The sequence below is a fragment of the Neophocaena asiaeorientalis genome, unplaced genomic scaffold, assembly GCF_003031525.2.
Source record: "Neophocaena asiaeorientalis asiaeorientalis breed wild unplaced genomic scaffold, Neophocaena_asiaeorientalis_V1.1 scaffold98, whole genome shotgun sequence".
NCBI lineage: Eukaryota > Metazoa > Chordata > Mammalia > Artiodactyla > Phocoenidae > Neophocaena > Neophocaena asiaeorientalis.
The window spans coordinates 237,443-261,761 of NW_020172459.1; the positions used below are offsets into that span (position 1 = coordinate 237,443).

The 24,319-nt window shown below is 41.5% G+C and overlaps 1 non-coding gene across 1 annotated transcript; it reads right to left on the minus strand.

The window, feature by feature from the left end:
• Positions 1-4,477: 4,477 nt before the first annotated feature.
• Positions 4,478-4,606, minus strand: LOC112395016 (small nucleolar RNA SNORA19). Its single transcript, XR_003002281.1, has one exon. It is a non-coding gene; the product is annotated as a small nucleolar RNA SNORA19 (small nucleolar RNA).
• Positions 4,607-24,319: the final 19,713 nt, after the last annotated feature.

The window sequence follows — 24,319 nt, forward strand, 5'->3', positions numbered from 1 at the left end:
TAACTGCGGACTCACCCCCTATTATTAACACAAAAGCAATATTGTGTTTCCATCAGTGTCCTAGGGCTCTGGGAAATGCTTTGTGAGCGACTGGCTTAGGTTCCTTTAGTCAGTATTTGTCTGTTCCTTGCTTTATACACCTGTTATTGGTAATCAGAAATCCAATGGCATGTGCTTATATTTGTGATAAGTTCCTTAATACTTGGGGGCAGCTCTAAATATTATCAAGTTCTTGGAGGCAAACTTACAAACCTGTTCACCTTGCGTGTTGGAGCTCAGGTCTCCCATTCATTAGTCCTCTGATGCAATGACTTTTCACAGGTAATCAATAGCTAACCTGATAAATGGGAAGGCTCCTTAAAAACCTATTGCTTGATTGCTGAGCCTGAATGTTTTATTCATTGACAGCTGTGATTTGTCACTCAGTGTCTAGGAGGAAAACGTTTGCTCCAACTGTTCTTACCAACGTTGCCCAGCAGTGGTGCTTTCGGTCTGTTTCCACAGAGCAGATTGACTTTCAGTTAGGAAGCTGTAGCTATATTTAGCATGTCAGGTCACTAGCTGTCTGTAAACAATCCAGATGCATTGTCCTTCCCATTGTTCATAATTAAACCCCTCATCATGGGAATTGCAGTGCAGAGTCTTTGATCTTACATTCAGATTCTAAAATCTATGAAGTATTTCCATCCATGTGGAAACCGCTCCTAAAACTAATCCAGTTTCCTAATGACACGGTGATAGCTACCATTATTGAGGACCTACTACGTGCTAGACATTAGGTTAAGTCTTCATTTGCATGATATATTTTAAAATCTTTATAGTAACTATGCATGACTCTCTTGGTGGAAGAGAGCAAGGATGAACAGAAACCTGCAAGGAGCAGCTGGAACCCATGAGGATGACCTGGAAGCCACCTGCAATGATGGGGGTGTCCTACAGAATAGATGGTGCCCTTATTTATGGAGCTACATGTGGATCTGGCCCAGGTGTCCAAGAAGCTGAGTGAGGAGACTTCACAGGAGCTAGTGTTGCTGCCGGCCCACTTGTGGCCACAGGAATGGGAGCAGCCCCAGGAGGAGAGCTTGCAGGGGCTGGGGAGCTGGCTGCATCCCCATGCCAATGGGTGAGCCAGCAGACCTGCAACAGCATGCTGGAGCTGCAACACAGAGTGTGGTTTGGAGGTTTAATTCTAGACGGGCCTCTGTTGTCTGCAGCTGTTTTCAGGTGTGTTGGTATTCTCTCTCCCATGACGGCAGGTAACAAGCCTCCTGGCTCCCACTGTTCAAGCCTTCCTCGAAGTCTCTTCCCTCATCAGGCTCCAGAAGCAACCTGGTCAGTAGGCACAGGGGACTACAGGAGTGCTGGATCAGGGGCACACACTTGGGAGCCCAAACAGAGTTTACACCTGACTTCAAGTCCTCATGGTGATATCAGGTGCTTGTTAACTCTGAGCCCAGTTACTTCAAGTGAAAACTAAGTTGTACATCAGTACTCTTTGGTTTGTGTGAGGATTTCATAAGCAAAGGTTGGCGGGGCAGCCCGTGTGCTATTTGGAGTGCACTATGTAATGCCCACGAACACATGCTGGTTCCTTCCGCTTTCCTCTGTATCTGGACTGGCCTTGGGTCCCCATCCCGACGCCCTAACCTGGCTTCACTGACTGTGTTTGAAGACCTCCCCCTCTCACCAATGTCCTGATTTGGGGTACAGTGCTCCCCACAGGTCAGAGCATCCACCAGGGTTGATGGAAACCTTCCTGGGGAGCTGCTTTCTTGGAACTCTGAGTCTTTCCACTGCTCCCATAAGTGCCTCTATTCACTGGTCCATGAGTGAGAATATGAGGAAGGAGAGTTTTCTGAGCCCCGTGAGGACACGACTGCCCTTGAGGAGAATTATGAGGACATTGATGTGGGTTCTGTTGAAGGAGAGGGTGAGGAAGATCTCAGTGGCCCTGCTATGGACCCCTCTGTGCTGCCCCTGCTCTGGTGTCCTCACAGGTCCCCTGTAGAGGGTCAGACACCCTCTTGGCATCTGCAGCGGGCTCTGACCCTACCACCAACCCCACTCTATGATGGGATCCTATTTCAATGTCTAGACTGTCTCAGTCTTCTCCACTCTTGGAGTTTACCAGGCCAAGCCTCTATGTTTCCTACATTTATAAAAGATAATTAATCAATATTTGGGAGTTTTCTGTTTATAAAATATTTTCTCCAAATTTTCTTTACCCATAGATTTTACAGACTTGCAGACAGTGAGCCCAACTTGGATGTGGATGTACTCTTCCCCTTTCTTACTTCTCACTTCCTGAGGGCAGTTGCTCCCATCCCAGTTCATTCTGCCAGCAACTTGTTAAATAAGTCATTCCAAATGTCACATTTTCTGTTCACTGACCTCCTGCAGCTCTCTGAGTATTCTTTCTAATGTTCTCATACTGTAGTCTATCTATTTTGCAATGGAAGGAAGACTTTGATATTGAGTACACAAAATCTACGGAAAAAAGTTATACACTGTCTGCTTGTCTCCAGTTTTGTAGATGAGGGAATCAAGAATCAGAGGAACAATGAGTTTCTCCCACTCTCTTGCAATCACTAAGATATTCTCTCTCCTCGGTCAGTTGCCTCTGACTACCACTCCTCAGCAGCATGCACCCATGTCTCATCATAAACTAGATGCACTAGAGACTAAGTCCAAAGCCTCCCTGTAAGCCACACCCCTTCTTACTTGCTTTGTTCTTGGTAGATGTGAAGAGAAGCAACTCTTTGAGTACCATGTGCTCTCCCTTCCTATGTGTCTGTGATGCCCCTTGTCACCCTCAATTCTGTTAGGGAATTGGGGTGAATATTTTAAGCAATAGGACGTTGTTCCAGCAGGCTTCAGGTTTTATTGACACTTTTCCTGAAACTCTCAATAGAGAGGTGTCCTCAAAACACAAAGACCCAAGGAAGAGCAGTGGTGAGCTAATCACGACCTGGTTCCAAATGCCCTGTGTGGGGTCTCATCCAGGACTGGCTGGATCACGTGACCTAAGACTCTTATGAGGTTTCTTGCTCTCACTACTCAAGCCTGCCCTCTAGTGGACCCTAATCCCAAAGAGATGACCGATGGTTCCACAGTGCCGCAGAGAGAAGTGAACTGAAGGCAAGATGGCCAGCCTTGTTCCAAGGAGAGAGACAGAAAAAAAGAGGGAGGGAGAGGGGCAGAGGGGAAGGGGGAGAAGAGAGAGAGAATGAGAAGAAAGGAAGGAATAGGGAAAAGAGGACTTGACCTCCCCATTTGTTTTCTAAGTTCAAGAAGACATTTCTTTAATAGAAGTTCTTTTAAAATGCTCCATGACAGTGGAAAATTTGAGTGTGAGTTGTGTCTATCAAAAATGTGAAAGGCAGAAAGAAAAGAAGGGCAGAAAAGGAAGAACAATATAAAAGGGTAAGAGAAGGCAGGAGGGAAGGAAAAGTAAGGGAAGAGAGCAGATTAGATGGTAGGGAGGGCAGAAGAAGGGAGGGGAGGAATGGGGGAGGGGAAGGGGAAGAGCTGCTACCAGAGCCTGAGGGGCTGGCAGTGTCGGTGATGGAAGCATGCAGGGGTCGGGAGCCACTGCAGGTGGAGCTTGCTTTCTAGTGGAAACAGGGACTAGCTGCTGGCATTGTCATTTTCCTTCTCTGGTCTACTTTTTGTGTGCATCTCTGTTAGCTGCCACATATTCTGGGACGGAGTACATCTCTGTGACCTCTATACCTAACTGAGTGCCTGCAATAGAGAAGATGCTCAGGAGGGAAAAGAATGATGGCTTTTGCTCAACACCTAAAGTGAAAGACTAACAACCACAGACCCATATTTGTTAAGCCTGCACAGATAAAGCCTGGTTGTGTTCTCTGTTTGGCATCAAACCATAGCAAGTAAAGGTGGGATCCAAGGTCAACAGGAGGTCATTTCAGTCTGCTCAAGACCATTTCCTTGATGACATGAGTGACAGTAACTGACATCCACACTTGGAAACCTCCCTCTGAAGGCTCCCTTGTAGCACAGAGGAAATGGTGTGGGTTAGAAGCTGCTTTATGCATGGTTGATGCCCATATAGATTCTTTAGCCACAGAGACCAATACAAGTCAGATTAGACCATCATCACACTGCTTGGTCCCAGCTGGGTTCTTCATGTTTAGAAAAAACAAGGAATGAAGCAGTCCTGGTCCTCAGGTCTCCTTGTCTCTGGAGCAGCAGGCCAGGTTCAGGGTTTGGGGTGTAGTCTCTGAGCTTCTCTTGCTCCCCAAGATCCTTGTCCTTCATACCCTTCAGAACCCTCCAACTCCAGCCTCTCCCTTGGTCTCACATTTGAGTGTCCTTGCGTCATAGGTCTTTGTAAGGTCTCTGGAGAGTCCTTAAACTCCTCACCAATCATCTCTGATGTGATTTAGGGGGCAAGACCCAACCTGCACTCTCTGTGGTAACCCCACAGCCTTACAAAGAGAAGATTTTTTTTTTAATTTGTGTGAAGAAGACTAGCAGTGTTACTATTTAGTTATACTGCTAATTAACCTTCAACTTTTGTATAGCACATAAGAAATAACACTGCTCATACATGCAAGGGAAAGCAAGTCAGTAAAATGTTCATGACAAAGAGATTATTTAAGTGAATGCCTCTAAAACATACCAATTTAACAACTAGCAAAAATACCATTTCACCTTTATTTTTTGGGTCACCATTACAGACCATCACATCCTGCTGCCAGTTGTGTGACTTTCTTCAACCACAGTTGCCCTGGATAATCTAGCATGTATGTATGTCAGGCATGTACGCACTTACATATATCAATTTGTTTAAGCCTCATAACAACCACTCAGCCCTTTTACAGAGGAATTTGTGTTTTTTTTTTCAACTTTTTATTTTATATTGGACTATAGGTGGTTAACAATGTTGTGTTAGTTTCACTTGCGCATCAAAGTGATGCAGTTATACATATACACGTACCTATTCTTTTTCAAATTATTTTCCCATTTGGGTTGTTACATAATATTGAGCAGAGTTCCCTGTGCTATACAGTAGGTCCTTGTTGGTTATCCATTTTAAATATAGAAGAGTGTGTACACTTCAATCCCAAACTCCCTAACTATCTCTCCCCGCCTCCCTTCCCCCTCTGCTAGCCGTAAGTTCTTTCTCTAAGTCTGTGACTTACAGATGAATTTGTTAATGCACAGATCAGTAAAGCAGCTCAGAGCATCTAGTGCATGAGTGACAGAGCGAGGATGAAGCTACACTCTTATGTGCTCTGGATTTCACGCTCTGCTCGCTGGGCTGGGCCCCTCTTCCTCACGTTATTGGTCAGTGTCTTTCCATGTATACTTGCTGTGAGTCTATGTTCTTGTCTGCAGAGCTGCCGGAATGCCAGTCTCTTGATGGCACAGGGCTACCCTTATTGTAATTAATATTTCTTTCATTAGTTCATTCATACTATTGATACAGAGACTTGGAAAAGAAATGTTTGGAAGAAAACCCTCAAAATGACCTTTTGGGGATTTTCAAGGAAATTCTACTTCCCACCACTTAACTTCATACCCCTAAAAAAGAAATGTCTGTTGATGACTGCCTCTTGTTACACAACCAATTCTTTTCATGATCACTCCTGCCTATAAAACAGTGCCTCCAGATCTGAAGACAACTGGAGGGAGCCCTCATGAGAAGAATGAGAAGGATACTCAGACCTGCAGTTTCAGGATAGAGAACAAGGATAGTGGGATGGAAGGCATCCTGTGAATGTGGGTCATGTGGGAGAAGAGTGTTATTGATTCAGTGGCTATAACACCTCTAAACTACAGTGGTTTCCTCTGTTAGCTTCCCATTAATGATTTCTAATTTAATTAGGTCACGTTTTATACACGTTCTGTGCACAAGGTAAAATACTGCAGGCTTGAAAAGCAGAGAATTTGGAAACAGAATGAGTATAAAGAGAGAGCTGACAAAAAGGCAGCCAGAGTGGGGTTGGCGGGCCATGGGCAAGGCCAATCGACCTCTCATCACAAAAGGGCTGCCGTCTCTGATCTTGCGTGTGTGTTGCATGCCAGGCCACTATTCAGGCAGTCCTGCACAGTTTGTGCGTAAGTAAATTAAATAAACAAATAGCTAGGAAGCTGATTCCTTGAGCAGAAGTATTCCATTAGCTTAAATGCCTGTGTGCTGGCCAAGAAGTAAACCACTGCTACAGAGTAACCCGTCTCAGAATACTTAGGGTTTGTAGGCTAGAAGAGATTTTCAGTAAGAAAACTGAAGCTCAGGGTGGAAAAGGAAGATCTGCTCAAATTCCCATAGGTGGTTTTTGGCAGAGGCAGGGCTACAATTCAGGTCTCTTGATCAGATTCTCTTTTCACTGCCTCCTGTGATCCCCCAACATCAATGTCAGGGAATCTTCCCAGGTCTAGGCTTATCGTTTCTGGTGGGTGCAGTAAGCCCCAAGATCTGATTTTGGGGAAATAGTACTACAGAGGCTACCTAGTACTTCCTAGGAGTCAGTGACTGCAGACGAGGGTGAGCTTTCCTCAGGAATTTTGGTGGGGTTGGAGCTTTTCCCCATTTCATGAGCTTGATTAACTGGAACAAATCCCAAATGACCTCAAACACTGACATAAAATCAGGCTCTCTTTCCACTAATTTCTAGCTAGTCTTAACCATCCCTAATGTAGTTTTTGTATCAAAATATGTCAGAACAGCTTTAACACACTTTAAACTTACCTCATGAAGGGAATCTGGATTGGGTCTTAGAACTTTGGGAAAGGTGGCTCCTGAAACTCCTCCTGAAAATATTTTATTGTCTTTTTTCCCTCTTGGGGTGGTATGATGCTAGCTGCAAATTTATAATTTCTCAGGTTTGGACACCTACTTACTTCTGATTCTCCTGCCTGTTTTATCTTCATTTCAAAGCAAAGAGAAACCCAGGAAACACTAAGACTAAAGTTTTGAGAATAAACCCATTTGATTCTGGATAGGCTAGATCATGCTGTAGTAACCAACAACCACCAGACCTCAGACTTACACAATGTAAGTTTACATCTCACTCCTGCAAACCGCACTCTGGAATGTAGGTGGCTCTTTGGGGCTGCTTTAACTGCTTCAGCCCAGAAATGACACCTATGCCTAATGCTCATATTCCATTGATGAGACCTAGTCTATGGCTCCCCTTCATTCACACTGCAGAGAGCTGTGACTGTAGCCATGCATGTGCCTGGTCAGGAAAGGAGGCCTAGATACTATGAGCACTAAGGTACGTCTTTGCCCCAGCAGGTAATTTCTAAGATTTTAAAATTCACAGCCAAGTTTTTGCTGACTGATGGAAGACATTTTAGCAAAGATGGCAGTGGGAATACATGCATTTACCTCTTCTGCATTTTATTTTAGCTCTTAGCCTCACTAAGCACATATAAAAATAGGAGGGAATGTCTGTGCCACCACTATTTTCCACTGCTTGGAGGGTTGGCACCCATAACCCCCATATTGTTCAAGGGTCAACTGTATTCTTCAATAAAAATATATTACTTAAAATAAGATAAAATTTTGCTTAAAACAAAGAATAAGGTTTGCCAATTAAAAAACCTAAGACCTGAGCCCTGACCCGTGGAGCCTACTGCCCTTTGCCCTTCTCTACCTGAGAGTACAAGAAATACCACAGACTCAACTGAACAAAAACTCTCTTGTGAAGGCTGCCTCATTCCAGCATCCTGAAAGTGTTGATCTTTCCTCTAACACTTACTCTCCCCATCTGATGGGAAAACTGGCCCTGTCAATCCCACCCCCTTGATACCTTTGGTTACATCTTTTGTCCTTATTGCTAATCAGTTATCATCTCTTAGCTAGAAAGTATCTCTATTAGTCATGTTCCCTTCCAATCTATTCTCCATTCTGCAGCAAGAACAGTTTTTTATTTTTTTTAATGCAAATCTGATCTTGTCTTTCATCTTCTCAAAACCCTTTAGGGAACCCCTATAGCTTTAGGCTCTGGTCCAAACTCCCTAGAGGCTAAGCCCCCATGGCATTCCCTCTCATCCTCCACCACTCCCCATCTTTCCCTTTAGACCTGGACATGTGGGATGAATTACAGATGTGAAAACCCCTTGAAAATCTCTATGCCTTTGCACTAATCTCCTCTACTTTCTAGAGAGTCCCTTATCTTTTCTCTACCTCATTCTTCAAAACCCAGCTCACATATAAACCCTTTGTGAAGCCTTATATGGCTCCCAAGCTGAGGCAGGTGCCCTTCTCTGTGATGTTGTTTTTGTTAATCACTGTTATAGATTGTCCAACTATATTTTAATTATTATTCCAATGGCCTCCTTCAGTGAACTGAGGGAGATAACTCGAGGGCAGGGGTTGTGATTTACAGCTGTGTGTCTCTTGGGACCACAAGGCAGGAAGTCAGTGAATGTGGAATGAAAATCCCTGGAACACGTTCTACTAAAGGGAGCAAGAATTTTGAGTAGTCACAGCCTCACTGTGTCTGTGTGTGAACTGTTTATGTGTGAGCATCTATGTGTAATTAATATTTTCTTAACTTTCTAAATCATTATAATGTACCCACCTTGGAAAGTTATCTCCAGTATGATGGTTATGGAATGAGAAAAGACAATGGCCCCCAAACCTTGTGCCTGTTCAGGGAAGGGTTAGAGAAATTCGCTCCAAGAAGCTTCAGGGCCCACATCTCTGTGGCTGGGCAACTGGAACTCTTTGGGACTATGGATGAAAAACTTTTTATCAGCTTGAGAATTGTCTCATTCCACACCTGGACTTTAAGTCTCTGTCATTAGGCGTGGGGAAGACCCTATAGTGAAGGAATTGCCCTCACTTGATCTAGTCAGATTTCTTGCGGCCTTTACTGGACTAAGGTATGGCAAGGACAGATGACAAGACAGCAGTGCTCCAGCTGAGCAGAGAGACAAGGGCAGGGAGCGAATTGGAGTCCTCTCTTACCTGGAGATTCCTTGCATGATACATGACCAGCCACAGTTCTGTTCAGAGAGTTTGTGTATCAAACTCTCCAGCATTGTATCACTGGGTAATGAATAGTACTAGCCAAGATAGCTGTGCAGTCACTTGAGAAGCTGCGTCAGAGCCTTTGTCTCTGGCGGAGGTGGGGCTCACATGTGCACAGACCACAGATGCTAAGTGCTCATCTTCTGGGGCCAAAGACCAATCCATCTTGGAGCAGGGAGCCAAGAGTCTCTCTTCTGTTCTGTGACAGCTCAGCAGTCATTTATGAGGATATCCTTCAACCCCTCTTGTGTCCCGTTCTCCCACCAACCTTAGAGATTTCCAAAGTGGGGTCATTCGAAGGGTCTGGGAGACCACAGACTGATGAGGTAAAAGCCCTGATTGTGTCATCAAATCTGCAATGGATCCTTCCTGCCTAAAAAACACATTGATCGCTCCCTGTTGCCTCCAGCCTGATCCCTAGTTTGTCTAATGACCCCAGACTCCTCAGGCCAGCAGGAGCTGCTCCCGGTGGCCCCTATAGACTGCCCCTTGTCCCGTCCCCACCACCCCCATCCCCTTACTCTAAACTCAGGCATTTCCTCAAGACGGGGAGCCCCATTCATGCCTCCTAGCCTCGTCCTTCCTTACTTGGTGGTTCAGCTCTTGGATCAGAGCCCCTCTCCTCCCTGCCCCAGGCTGGTCACTTCTCTCTCCTCTGCTCCTGTCCCCCTGGCTCTCCCCTATCACTTACTCTCAGTGCTGCTGCCACTGTTCCTCTCCCACTGGCCCAGAAGCCCTTCTCAGTTGGCTACTGAGATTGATTCCTCTCTGTCTCTCCCAGTGAAGCCCACAGCTCCCAAAGAGTCAGAGGTCAGCAGCCTTTTGTGAGAAGGAAGGGGGCAGGTGGGCAGCTTAGTGAGTGTGGGAGTGGGTGAGGGTCTACATGGGTGGAAGTGGTGAGAAGGGAGGGGGTGAGTAGCTAAATATGTGGGGTGGGTGGTTAGTGAGTGCAGGGGTGAGGGGTGAGTACATGAGGGAATTGGAGTGGGCAGCAACCAAGTGAGCAAGTAGGTGGGGCAGTGGGTGTGTTGGCGAGCATCTGAGTGAGTTGGTGGGTGTGTGGTGGGTCGGATGTGGAGAGCAAGAGAGAGTGGATAGGAGGTGAGAGCAGCATAACAAAGTCAAGGTGGGAACCAGAGCCCTCACCTCCCTGCCAGGGGCTCTTTCCAGCACCTACGCTGCCCCCAACCCTCTCTCTGAGTATTGGCTCTTGTCACCTCACACCCTCACTGCCCTTCAGTTTACTCAAATATGTGCCATGGACTCATTTGGAAGTAGAAGGTGCAGACCACATGATGCCTCCTTCAGCCCAAAGACTGGTGTGGAGGAATGCAGCTTCTGCTGGACTCCCTCACCAAACTCGCTAGGCAGAGAAGAGGTGACCGGGGCTGGGGGCATGCATCTTCTTTCTTGCAGAGCCCTCACACTCAGGTGTGGCACCAAGAGAGACCTGTAGATGGCAGGGGGACATGTGCTACACAGGCCCAGTGATGTAATGATGGGCATGAGTTTTCTGAGAGCAGAGGCAGTGTCCATTTCATCTGTGAGTCCTCAGGACCCAGGTCAGAGTTGGCAGATTGGGGCTCAAAGTGAGGGGTTGCAGGCAGGGGTCTGCTGAAGTCTGAAAATACACTGGAGAAAGTAACCACTTCTCAGAACTTAATGTTCTCATCCACATGCTGAGAACCCTGCGGGGACCTAGCACTCTATTACTTTTGGATTTGGAAAATAAATTGTAACTGAAAAACTGAGGGCATTAAAATAATTATAACAAGTTGGGTGGTGTTTGGAGTCTCAGCTCATAATAAGACTGAATCCACAAGTGGTGTCAGTGGGCAAGAATGCTATTTCCCCAAAGGTGGAACCTTAAGAAAAACACATGTTGAAAGTTAATGAGGGGGGAAGAGACAAAAAGAAACAAAATTCGTTTAAAAAATGTATGGAGGAAGAATTCTTAACAGATTCACAGGCAGCATTAGTAATGCTGATTGTCTGATATGTGTGTGGCAGGGACAGACCACTGACTGATTTATGAAATCACATTCATCAGTAGTTACAAATTTCATTGCTTTTATTAACTGTTTGCAATGTTATTTACTTGATTGAATTACAGTTCTGGCCATTAACACTTTGGAACAACAGCCCAGTTAATTAACATGGAATTACCTTGGCAGTGCCATGACTATCCTTGGAGGACCACATCAGCACAAAAGTGCCCAGGGTGATGGATGTTCCTGAAGTAAATGCCACAGAAAAAGTAATGTTGGAGCATCACTTAAATGGGCTGCACACCTTAGCTTATGGGGTTTCTCACCAATCCATCTTCCACGTAGGGGATAAGACCTCTTTCAGGACTCTCAGCACCCCTTCAGTGGACCCCAGGTCTAAAGGAGGATGGATCCAATGTTTCCTGAACAGCTGATGTGCACCAGGTGGCTTAGGTAAGGTATCTTGTCATAACCTTGTTACAGAGGGTGCATATTTCTAGTCTATATTTACAAATGAGAAAATGAAAGTTAAAGTGATTCATTGGCATGCCCACGTCTTACAGCTCTGAGGCAGCAGAGTGGAGTTGGAGCCACATTACTCTGGCCCACCAGCCAGCACACCTGTCATCAGCTACCCTTTCTGAAGCCTCAAAATAGGAGGCTTCATTGAAGGGCGGCAAGTTCCATTTCCACAGCGTGGCAGTGCTGTGGCCTCCACCACCAGCCAAGCCGCCATGGGGGGAAACTTCCCTCTGGTACAGAGCCAAGCCACAAGTTGTCTGCATGAGCTGAGCCTTTCTTTTGATGAACTACTTCTGCTATAGTCACCTTTAAAATTTTTTTTTTCTTTTACAAGAAACACACACAATGTAATAACCATCTGGCCCCTTTATTCCTCAGTGGAGCTGTGTGTGTTCAGCACTGACCTTGCTGGCCTTGCATTTGGCTGGAAGCAATCTTCTTATTAAATCAGAAACCAAAGAGGACCCCTGCCCCTTACCCCTGACCCCAAGACAAACCTGACACTGGCCTCATCCTGACATCACCAGTCTGGCATTTAAATGCCAACATTTCTCCAAAAAGCCGTGATGAAGGCAGTAGGCAGTGCATGACTTTTTATACTTCAGTTCCCATTTATAGGAAGAAAAGAAAAGGGAAAATGTCAGAGGAAATTCAGTTCTGACATCCAGGGCAGATTTCTCGTTGGGCAGAGAGGGAGACTGCAAAGGGGTGGATTTCAGGAGAAGCTGGAACCCCTCCCAAGTCACTCCATGTCCTCAGACTGCTGCCTGCAATCTTGCCATCAAAGTGGCTGGCCTTTGCTGAATATCTGTTGTGTGCCAAGGACTGTGCTTGACTTTTTGCATGCCCTGTCTCCATTCCTCCACCCCCTTACTTATCCTGCAAACAAGGTGGTGTAGCAATTCTGAGAAAGACACGCTTGACAAAGTGAGGAGAAATCCAGATCCTGCCAGGTCAACTCTTGACCGCTCTTGGTGAAGGGTCACCCAAGGTGTTAATTCTGTGACATCTCTAGGCTGTGCAAGCATTGAGGCTGAGACACACAGATGGCCCCAGCTGTGACACCAGAAGAATCCCAAGGCACTAAGGGAGAGGTCTAAAAGAGAGGTCAGAGGTAAGACGCTGTCAGGTAGCATCTGCCCTAAGGGTAATGTCTGGAGTGAGATGGAACAGAGAGAACTTGGGTGGGGCAGAAGAGGTGTCCTGCACATATCATTAAACCCCTCTCATTTTTAAGTCAAGACATTGACTTGGGATTTGACCAATATCCTACTTTAAGCAGGTACTCTTTAGTTGGCTTTTACTTGCTTGGTGGTTGTTTCATTTCTTGAGGCTGATTTGGCCTATCCCTGCACTTACACACACAAACTTAGCAGTTTATTCCTACTAAGGCAACCAGAGCCTCCAATTTAGAGATGTCCCACTACAACAGATAAACAAAATGAGACTCAGAAACATTAAGGAATTTGCCTCAGTTCGCCAAACCCATAGGTGCTGAGCGAGATCTCAAACCCAGAGTTACTTATTTTCTTGTTACATCATCTTGCATCTTGGCCTGTTAAATTCAGAAATTTTACATATTTTTATTTGGATTGTATCAAAAAACTCTGTTTTTCATTTTTATTAATTTAACCAAAATTGTTTGCTTGTTAGTCTTAATAACCTTCTGACACCTCTTCGTTGCCTGCAGAAGAGGTTGCAAACACTTTGCAATGGTTTTCAAGATTCTGCAAGATCTTCTCAACCTACCTTTTCTTCCTAATAAATACTCCATCGAGTGGTGTGGAACAATTGGCTGCTCTTGGAAACTTTTAAGAGCTTCATAGTCCCCTGCCTTTACTATTTCTGGAACTTGGCATTCCCTCTACTTCTATATCTCCTAAAGTGGTGGAAGTGGCTTGAAATCAGGCAGTAGGTGGAAGTTGGATGAATTTGAAAAACATGATGGAGAAAGCCTAGGTTACTTTGAATAGAGTCATATATATGGACCCTGCTGAAGTGAATGAGGAGAACTTTAGAAAAAGTTCTCAATCATCTTAGAAAAAGCCTAAACTTCAGTGAAGAGACTATTCATAGACATGTGTACTTGGAGGATACTCAAGGTGAGGACTCAGAAGGAAGTGAGGAACACATTATTGGAAACTGGAGGAAGGGGCATCCTTGTTATGAAGTAGTAGAAATCTTAGCAACATAGTATCTTGCACAATCTCAGAGAGATTCAAAGAGTTAGGAGGATCAGCAAACTATTGGTTGTTTGAAGATGGATGGGGCAGTATGATGGGGAATGCAGTTGGTCTAAAGAGTTGAAAGAGAACCCCAGCTGGTAGCCAGAGGAATGGGGTTCTATATCTGCAAGGGACTGAAATCTGCCAAAAACCTAACCAACTTAGATAAGAGACTAAGCTAGCCAACACCTTGTTTTCAGCCTTGTGAGACTCTAAGGAGAGGAACTGGGTGAACCCAACCTACAGAATTGCATGTTGTTTTAAGCCACTGGTTTTGGGTAATTTGTTCAAGCAACAATGGGAGAACACTACACTAAAACTCATCTCATTTCTTAAATCTGTTGTGTGTATCTTTCGTGTTTTGGGAAAATTCTCATCCACTCTCCGATACATTTCTTCTAACTCATTCTTTCTGTCTCCCCTTTTGGCCCTCAAATTAGATGTATGTTAGATATTTTCACTGTGCTCCTTAGGTTTCTTTTGTTTTCTTTTTGTTTTAAGTGTATGTTCATTTTTTTTCTCACTAATATGTAGACAGATAGGAAAGTAGAGTTTATTTTACTAGCCTATCTTCCAGTTCACCAATCCTACTTTCAGTTTTGTCCAACCTACTGAGTTCTTAATTTCATTTTTGTATCTTTCAATTTTTATAAATTCCATTTGATTCATTTTGCTATATTCCAGTCGACTAATGAATTTATGCAACTTGTCATCTATTTTCTTGACCCTATTATTAGGGCTAGGGTTAGGGTTATATTTCTTGGTATATTTTCCATTGCTATATTCCTATTGTTGGCTTTTTCACTTGGTCTGGATTTTTGTACCTCATACTGTTAGATTAAAAGCCAGTCACTGTGTATCAAAAATTAATGAGACTCTAGATGATGTCATTTTCCTTCAGGTATAGTTCACTCTATCCCCTGGCAAGTGATTAGAGTAGAGGCAAATCATTTCAACCCAGTAGGTGACTGAACACTCTTGAGCCTGGTTTTCAATCTTTGTAAGACCTGGTCTATTTCTGGTTTATTCTCACTGCTAGGGTATAGCCCACCAAGTGTCCCAACAAGATCCTTCAATTTTTTTACCCTTCTCTTTTTCACTATTTTATGCTAACCTTATTAGGCTCTTATGTTACAGCTTAATCAGGAAATCCCTTGCACTTCTCTGCACTTCCCTTCTTTCTGGGGCTTTAGTGCCTTTAGCAAATTTTGGCTAATTTTCCTCTGCCATTATTAGAAGTCTCCAAAGGATGTGCTGAGTCACTGTTTTCTGTTTGACTTTCTCCTGGGCTGTTCCTCCTTTCACCCAGGGCACTTAACCAGCATAACCTCCAGGATGTTGAACTTATCTCAGAGAGCTTCCCTTCTCTTCAGGATGTTAGACCCTAAAGTCCAGGCTTCTTGGAAACCTTTTATTCCACCTTGAAGAGAAGGAAACAGGAGGACCTTCAGTTATAGGAGGATTTGATGGGCCAAGTCAGGAAGTAAACCATATCACTATTGTTCATAATCCATTGGCTACACATGATCACTTCAACCACAAGGAAGGCAGAAAAGTGTGGTCTATGCCTGTGCCTGGAAAGAAAGGGGATTGGAAACCTGTGTGATGTCATGGTCTAAACTTAATAGGCATTTGGTGAGTTTAATAACAATGGAAATCTTGCAAGATGAACCAAATGACCTCTGAATATGACTTCAGTCTCAGTCGTCTCTGTTCAATTCCTGAATGTGATTTTTTTAAGAATTTCCTTCAGCACAGATGATACACAAAAATATAAGAAGACAAAGACATTCTGCTCATTCTTTTAGGAATTAAATGCTGCAATCATAATATCAGGGAATTTTCTTGTCTGAAGTGCCAAGATAGTCCTTATGACTTAGAATTTACAATGGGTTCTCTTAAAAATGTCATTCCTGAACAAATTAATTCAGCCAGTCCTTTTGATATTCAGGTTCAATGAGCTGGAATATACATTCACTGGGTATTGGATACTCAAAACTTCATCTAGCATAAGACTAAAGTGCTTTTGTATCCAAGGAGAATATGAGCTTATTTTAAGTTTTCATTATTGTTAAATTATGGTTTAAGCCTTAACTCTATGAATTTACCACCTCAGGACTTTTAATAGGTATTTGGGGAATGCAAGAAGAGCAAAATCAAAGTACCTTTTCTTGAAGGTATTGTACCATAGCTAATGAAACCTAGACCAAGAAAATGATGATGAAATAGTAGAGTTGGAAAACATCAACATTTGGATCTGATTACAAGAATCATGCAAAGAGCGCTATTATTAGTTATTTTAAAAAATAGTCTTTATTTTTAGATCAATTTTAGGCTTACAGAAAAACTGAGCAGAAAGTACAGAGAGCTCCCATACACCTCCTTCTTCCTAGTTCGCACTATTATTAACATCTTGCATTGGTGGGATACTCTTTTTATAACTGATGAACAGATAGTGATTTATCATTAACTAAAGTCTATAGTTTACATTAGGGTTAACTCTTTGGGTTTTACAGTTACATAGGTTTTGGCAAATGAATAATGTCATGTATCCACAATTTATAATATCATAAAGAATAGTTTACTGTCCTAAAAATCCACTGTGCTCTCCCTGTTCATCTCTCCTTCCTCCCCCTGGAAACTCTCTTGAACAATGATTTTTTTTTTTTTTTAATCCCTATAGTCTTGCCTTTTCAAAAATGTCATGTAGTTAGTATCAGAGCATGTGGCCTTTTCAGACTGACTTCACTCACTTACCAATATGCCTCTAAGTTTCTCCCATGTTTTCTCATGGCTTGATACCTCATTTCTCTTTATTATTGAGTAATATTCCGCTGTATGGATGTACCACAATTTGCATATCCATTTGCTTATTTGGAGGACATTCTGGTTGCTACCAAATTTTAGAATTGCTATAAAAATTTGTTTGCAGGTTATTGTGTAGACATAGATTTTCAAGTCATTTGGGTAAATACCAAAGGGTGCAACTACTGGATCATATGGGAAGACTATGTTTAGCTTTGCAACAAACTGGCATGCTGTGTTCCAAAGCAGCTGCATCATTATGCATTTGCACCAACATTGAACAAGAGTTGTTGTTGCTTCACATACTCACCAGCATTTGGTGTTGTCCGTGTTTTGGATTTGGGCCATTCTGGGAGATGTATCTCATTTTAGTAGTATCTTGTTTTAATTTTCATTTCCCTGATGCTTTCTTATGCTAGTTGCCATCTGTTTACCTTCTTTGGTGAGCCACCTGTTAAGATCTTTGGCCCACTTTTTAATTGGGTTGTTTGATTTCTTATTGTTTAGTTTTAAGTGTTCTTTGTATATTTTGGGTGACAGTCCTTTATCATATATGAATTTTTCAAACATTTTCTCCCAGTCTGTACTTTGTCTTTTCATTCTCTTAACCATGTTTTCACAGATCAGAAGTTTTTATTCTTACTGAAGTCCAGCTTATCAATTTTTTTTCTTTCATGGACTATGCTTTTGGTGTTGAATCTAAAAAGTCATCACCAAACCTAAGGTCACCTAGATTTCCTCCTATGTTATATTCTAGGAATTTTATAGTTGTGTCTTACATTTAGGTCTATGATCCATTTTGAGTAAATTTTTGTGAAAGATGAAAAGTCAATGTCTAGTTTTATTTTTATTTTTTATTTTTTTTACGTGTGAATATCCAGTTCCTACAGCACCATTTGTCAAAAGGACTATATTTTCTCTATTGTATGGTCTTTGGTCCTTTGTCAAAGATCAGTTGGCTATATTTATATGGATCTATTTCTGTCTCTATTCTGTTCCATTGTATTATTCGTCTATTCTTTCACTAAGCACTTCAATGAATCACACTGTTTCTTGATTACTCTAGTTTTATAGTAAGTTTTGAAGTCAGGTAGTGTCTACCACCCTCCAACTTTGCTCTTTGATTAGTGTTTTTCTGCTTTTTTTTTTCCTTTTATTTATTTTTTTGAGGAGGGTGGTTAGAGGTTAATTTTGACTTTAATTTTCAGGGCACATGCAAAATTCTTTAGAGGTGTTCCATATCTATAGGATGAAGTCCAGATGCCTGAGTATTTAAAGACATGTATAGTCTAGGTCCTGCTTAGTTTTTTTTAAAACATCATCTACTACTCTAGGCATACCTATCCACTCTTTGTTCCTCAAACTCCCCTCAAACTCTCATACCTCTCTTCCTTGAGCACATTGTCCTGTATGATTGGAATTCCCTTCTGTTTGTTTCCACCTAGATAAATTATCTAGTCCTATTGAGTATGTCTCTGAGACATCTCTATAAATGTGTTTCTTGATCTTTCCCAGTCTAGCTTAGTACTGCCCTCCATTTATTCTTCCATCACAGGCACTCTATTCCAGGTACTGTACTTGCCCTTGGGATACAATGATCTAGTCTAGGATGAACCTTATATCTTGATGAAAGACCAGCTAGAAGTATTTAAATAACATAAACTCAGGTTATGATAATCACTATAGAGAAAAAAGTAAAGGGCCAAGATAGAAACTAAAAGATAAATGAGGTCCTACTTTAGGAAAGAAGGTAAAGAAAGACTTTTCTGAGTAGGATCCATTTGTACTGAGATATGATGGATGATGAAAACTTGCCTCACTAAAAAAGCATCTCTTTCATGAAAGGGCCTGTGCAAAGGACCCCAAGGGAGAATTGAGTTCAATGTACAGAAGAACAAGCTCAATGCATTGAAGAACAAGCAGGGAGCAAGGGGATGGGGCATGAGATGAGGCTGGACATGTAGTCAATGTTCAAACCAGGCAGTGCTTTAGAGCCCCCAGTATAGACGATCAATTTTATTTTAGGCACAATGGACCCATGGAAGGATTTTATGTAAGGCAGTGAAATTATCTGATTTACACTTAAGCGCTCATCAACTGCTGTACAGAGAATTATATGGAAGCAGTAATTAGGGTTGTCATGTAATTTATCACCCATTGGGGCACTTTTAAGTGTGAAAGGGGGATTATTAATGAGTATGCCGAGTCAATAGATACACACTGTGACATATGGTGGCTCAAGCAATAACAGACAGAAGGCAAAGCTAATAGTGGTTTCTGGATTCTGAAGAAGGTTGATAGCCTAAGAAATAGTAAATGAAGGTTTTAAAAGATCAGATGGTTTCATGATACGTTTTGGAGGTAGAATCAAGTGTACTATTGCTGACATTCAGCTAGAGGATGGAGAATAATCAAGTACCTCTAGTTTCTGATTTGAGCATTTGAACTGCATTCACAGAATTTCCTGAGTGGGGAAAGGAGTTTTGGGGGAAATTTGTTTGGCATAGAGGCAGGGAAAAGGTCTATGTCTATGTCTAGTCCATAATAGAGCTCTAAACTCGAATGTTGCTGAGATATATGGTAGAGATGATGGGTAGGGTATTTGTATCTGTCTATTTAGGAACTTAGAGATGAAGAATGGATAAGAGATATATGTCTGGGCATCATCAGCAAGTAAGTGAGTTTAAGTAAATATTAGTATGAGTGGTCACATAGAAAGTGTGAAGAAAATGAATACAAAAGAGATAGGTTCAGGCCCAGAGAAACAGAAGTATAGACAGTAGAGGAGGAATTCTCAGTGAGGTTGAGAAGAAATAGCCTTTGAGATGGAGGACAATTCAGAAGACTGTGGACACATGGAATCTGAGAGAGGAGAGTGTTTCATGAAGGATTTAACTCTGTAAAGTGCTGATCAGTGAAGGGGAGGATATGAGGATTGGGAGGTACCTACTGAATTACTACATTACGAGTCATTGTGATCTTAAGAACAGAAGTTTCTTTAAGTGGAGGTAGAAAAAACCTGGTTGGAAAATAATAAAGAGTGAATTGCAGGCTTGAAGGAAAACATAGTTTATTTAAATATCTATCTATCATCTATCTCTCCATATAACTATCTATTGATCAATAAATATAATATCAACAAATTTGCCATAAAGGGAAAAGATGGAATGAGAGGGAAGCGATAGCAGGATGGGGATGTGAGGCTTAAGGGAAGATTTAAAAAAATTTTTTTTTCATATAACCTTTTTTTTAAACATCTTTATTGGAATATAATTGCTTCACAATGGTGTTTTAGTTTCTGCTTTATAACAAAGTGAATCAGTTATACATATACATATATCCCCATATCTCTTCCCTCTTGCATCTCCCTCCCTCCCACCTCCTTATCCCACCTCTTTAGGTGGTCACAAAACACCGAGATGATCTCCCTGTGCTACGTGGGTACTTCCCACTAGCTAGCTATCTTACATTTGGTACTGCATATATGTCCATGCCACTCTCTCACATAGTCCCAGCTTACACTTCCACCTCCCCGTGTCCTCAAGTCCATTCTCTAGTAGGTCTGCATCTTTATTCCCGTCTTCCATGTAGGTTCTTCATGACCTTTTTTTTTTTTTTAGATTCCATATATATGTGTTAGCATATGGTATTTGTTTCTCTCTTTCTGACTTACTTCACTCTGTATGACAGACTCAAGGTCCATCCGCCTCACTACAAATAACTCAATTTCATTTCTTTTTATGGTTGAGTAATATTCCACTGTATATATGTGCCATATCTTCTTTATCCATTCATCTGTAGATGGACACTTAGGTTGCTTCCATGTCCTGGCTATTGTAAATGGAGCTGCAAAGAACATTGTAGTACATGACTCTTTTTGAATTATGGTTTTCTCAGGGTATATGCCCAGGAGTGGGATTGCTGGGTCATATGATAATTCTATTTTTAGTTTTTTAAGGAACCCCCATAATGTTCTCCATAGTGGCTGTATCAATTTACATTCCCACCAACAGTGAAAGAGGGTTCCATTTCTCCACACCCTCTCCAGCATTTATTATTTGTCGATTTTTTGATGATGGCCGTTCTGACTGGTGTGAGATGATATCTCATTGTAGTTTTGATTTGCATTTCTCTAATGAGTAATGATGTTGAGCATTCTTTCATGTCTTTGTTGGCCGTCTGTATATCTTCTTTGGAGAAATGTCTATTTAGGTCTTCTGCCTATTTTTGGATTGGGTTTTTTGTTTTTGATATTGAGTACATGAGCTGCTTGTAAATTTTGGAGGTTAATCATTTGTCAGTTGCTTCATTTGCAAATATTTACTCCCATTCTGAGAAAGGGAGAATGGGAGCTCTTCTCTAAATATTTGATAGAATTCGCCTGGGAAACCATCTGGTCCTGGGCTTTTGTTTGTTGGAAGATTTTTAATCACAGTTTCAATTTCAGTGCTTGTGATTGGTCTGTTCATATTTTCTATTTCTCCCTGGTTCAGTTTCAGAATGTTGTGCATTTCTAAGAATTTGTCCATTTCTTCCAGGTTGCCTATTTTATTGGCATATATTTCCTTGTAGTAATCTCTCATGATCCTTTGTATTTCTGCAGTGCCAGTTGTTACTTCTTTTTCAATTCTAATTCTATTGATTTGAGTCTTCTCTCTTTTTTTCTTGATGAGTCTGGCTAATGGGTTATCAATTTTGTTTAGCTTCTCAAAGAACTAGCTTTTAGTTTTATTGATCTTTGCTATTGTCTCCTTCATTTCCTTTTTAATTTATTTCTGATCTGGTCTTTATTATTTCTTTCCTTCTGCTAACTTTGGGGTTTTTTTGTTCTTCTTTCTCTAATCGCTTTAGGTGTAAGGTTAGGTTGTTTATCTGAGATGTTACTTCTTTCTTAAGGTAGGATTGTATTGCTATAAACTTCCCTCTTATAACTGCTTTTGCTGCATCCCATGGGTTTTGGGTCATCATGCTTCATTGTCATTTGTTTCTAGGTATTTTTTGATTTCCTCTTTGATTTCTTCAGTGATTTCTTGGTTATTAAGTAGTATATTGCTTAGTCTCTGCGTGTTTGTATTTTTCACAGATTTTTTTCTTGTAATTGATATCTAGTTTCACAGAGTTGTGGTCAGAAAAGATACTTGATACAATTTCAATTTTCTTAAATTTATCAAGGCTTGATTTGTGATCCAAGACATGATCTATCCTGGAGAATGTTCCATGAGCACTTGAGAAGAAAGTTTATTCTGTTGTTTTTGGATGGATTGTCCTATAAATATCAATTAAGTCCATCTTGTTTAATGTATCATTTAAAGCTTGTGTTTCCTTATTTATTTTCATTTTGAATGATCTGTCCTTTGGTGAAAGTGGGGTGTTAAAGTCCCCTACTATGATTGTGTTACTGTCGATTTCCCCTTTTATGGCTGTTAGTATTTGCCTTATGTATTGTGGTGCTCCTACATTTGGTGCATAAATATTTACAATTGTTATATCTTCTTGGATTGATCCCTTGATCATTGTGTAGTGTCCTTCTTTGTCTCTTGTAATAATATTTGTTTTAAAGTCTATCTTGTCTGATATGAGAATTGGTACTCCAACTTTCTTTTGGTTTCCATTTGCATGGAATATCTTTTTCCATCCCCTCACTTTCAGTCTGTATGTGTCCCTAGGTCTGAAGTGGGTCTCTGGTAGACAGCATATATATGGGTCTTGTTTTTGTATCCATTCAACCAGTCTATGTCTTTTGGTGGGAGCATTTAATCCATTTACATTTAAGGTAATTATTGATATGTATGTTGCTATTCCCATTTTCTTAATTGTTTTGTTTTGTTATTGTAGGTCTTTTCCTTCTCTTGTGTTTCCTGCCTAGAGAATTTCCTTTAGCATTTGTTGTAAAGCTGGTTTGGTGGCGCTGAATTCTCTTAGCCTTTGTTTCTCTGTAAAGGTTTTAATTTCTCTGTCAAATCTGAATGAGACCCTTGCTGGGTAGAGTAACTTGGTTGTAGCTTTTTCCCTTTCATCACTTTAAATATGTCCTGCCACTCCCTTCTGGCTTGCAGAGTTTCTGCTGAAAGATCTGCTGTTAACCTTATGGAGATACCCTTGTATGGCATTTGTTGTTTTTCCTTTGCTGCTTTTAATACTTTTGTTTGTATTTAATTTTTGATAGTTTGATTAATATGTGTCTTGGCATGTTTCTCCTTGGATTTATCTGGTGTGGGACTGTCTGTGCTTCCTGGACTTAATTAAATATTTTCTTTCCCATATTAGGGAAATTCAACTATAATCTTTTCAAATATTGTCTCAGTCCCTTTCTTTTTCTCTTCTTCTTCTGGGCCCCCTATAATTCGAATGCTGGTGCACTTAATGTTGTCCCAGATGTCTCTGAGACTGTCCTCAATTATTTTCATTCTTTTTTCTTTATTCTGCTCTGCAGTGGTTATTTCCACTATTTTATCTTCAGGTCTCTTATCTGTTCTTCTGTGTCAATTATTCTGCTATTGATCACTTTTAGAAAATTTTTAATTTCATTTATTGTGTTGTTCATCACTGTTTGTTTGCTCTTTAGTTCTTCTAGGTCCTTGTTAAACGTTTCTTGTATTTTCTCTATTCTATTTCCATGATTTTGGATCATCTTTACTATCATTTTTCTGAATTCTTTTTCAGGTAGACTGCCTATTTCCTCTTCATTTGTTAGGTCTGGTGGGGTTTTACCTTGCTCCTTCATCTGCTGTGTGTTTCTCTGTCTTCTCATTTTGCTTAACTTACTGTGTTTGGGGTCGCCTTTTCACAGGCTGCTGGTTCATAGTTCCCGTTGTTTTTGTTGTCTGCTCCCAGTGGCTAAGGTTGGTTCAGTCAGTTGTGTAGGCTTACTGTTGGAGGGGACTGGTGTCTGTGTTCTGGTGGATGAGGCTGGATCTTGTCTCTCTGGTGGGCAGGTCCACATCTGGTTGTGTGTTTTGGGGTGTCTGTGATCTTATTATGGTTTTAGGCAGCCTCTCTTCTAGTGGGTGGGGTTGTGTTCCTGTCTTTCTAGTTGTTTGGCATAGGGTGTCCAGCACTGTAGCTTGCTGGTTGTTGAGTGGAGCTGGGTCTTGGCATTGAGATGGAGATCTCTGGGAGATTTTTGCCATTTGCTATTATGTGGATCTGGGAGGTCTCTGTTGGAACAATGTCCTAAACTTGGCTCTCCCACCTATGAGGCACAGCCCTGATGCCTGGCTGTAGCACCAAGAGCCTGTCATCCACACAGCTCAGTAGTAAAGGGGGAAAGAAAGAAAGAAAAAGATAAAATAAAATAAAATAAAGTTGTTAAAGTGAAAAATAAAAAGAAATATTACCAAAAAAATTAAGTAATAAAATAAAAAGGAAAGAAGAGAGCAACCAAACCAAAAAACAATTCCCCCAATGATAACAAGCACTAAGAACTATACTAAAAATATAATAATAATAATAAACATAAAAACGGACAGACAGAACTCTAGTACAAATGGTAAAAGCAAAGCTATACAGACATAATCACACACAGAAACATACACATACACACTCACAAAAAGAGAAAAAGGGAGAAAACTATATATATCATTGCTCCCAATGCTCACCCCCTCAATTTGGGATGAGTCATTTCCTAATCAGGTATTCCACAGATGCAGGGTACATCAAGTTGGTTGTGGAGATTTAATCTGCTGCTCCCGAGGCTGCTGAGAGAGATTTCCCTTTCTCTTCTATTTTCACACATCTCCTGGGGTTCAGCTTTGGATTTGGCCCCACCT